We start from the raw sequence: 940 nt of genomic DNA on the forward strand, positions 1-940 counted from the left end.
TCTTTTACTACTGGTTTTTATGGAGTTGAGAGGAGGAAGGGTGTGGAGAAACACCACATAATGGCAAGGTTGTTTGTTGGTCGTTCGTCATAACATTTTCGGATTGTTTGACACTATTATGGTTGTCGTGTTGTGTATGAAGTGATAGGGGTATGTTGGGCTGTTTGTGATTGTTTTGACTAGTGTGAAGTCATATATATAGGGGAGGTGCTGTCCGTTTTATTGTAAAATAGGTTGTGGTCGATACATAATAGTTACGACGCTTAAACGATAACGAGAGTGTCATTTCTCTTATTGTAGACTAAGGAGCCATGAAATTGCATAGCTTGAGGTTGGGAAGAATATACAAGGTATGTTAAGGCTCTCCCTTCATTCTTTTGGCATGATCTATAGTGAAACAAACGTAAACGATACGCTATTTCATAATGAATCTACTCCTAGAAACTAAGGTTGTCCATGTTGTTCTTTCCTTACAAAGTTATTCCAAGAAAGTATGTATGATCCTTGAGTCCTAGTGAAGTTCATATTGATGGTATGATGTCCATGATGTTAATCGATGGTGCAATGACCTTATGTCACTCCAAAAGGTTTAGAACGTGACTCCATGAGTCCAGCATGCATTATATATGTATCTATTTTACTCTACCGAGCCGCGCTATAGTCGGCCGGGTATGGCACCTATTGTGCAACCACTGATCAGTTGGGTTTACCGAGCTCCACGTGGCCGGGTACGTTTTTACCGAGTCCTCTTTGAGGCCGGGTATGATATGATGATGATGATGCCCACAGAGGTGTATGTTTTTAAAAGTTTATGTATAAATATGTATTATGCATTTCATGTCAGTAGCCCCCAGAGGCACTCAGATGTTACAGGTTGTATCTCATCTATCTCTCTTTACATTACTGTTCTTATTTATGCTTTCCTGCCTTACATACTCGG

Source organism: Nicotiana attenuata, unplaced genomic scaffold (genome assembly GCF_001879085.1).
Source record: "Nicotiana attenuata strain UT unplaced genomic scaffold, NIATTr2, whole genome shotgun sequence".
In the NCBI taxonomy this organism is placed as follows: Eukaryota; Viridiplantae; Streptophyta; class Magnoliopsida; order Solanales; family Solanaceae; genus Nicotiana; species Nicotiana attenuata.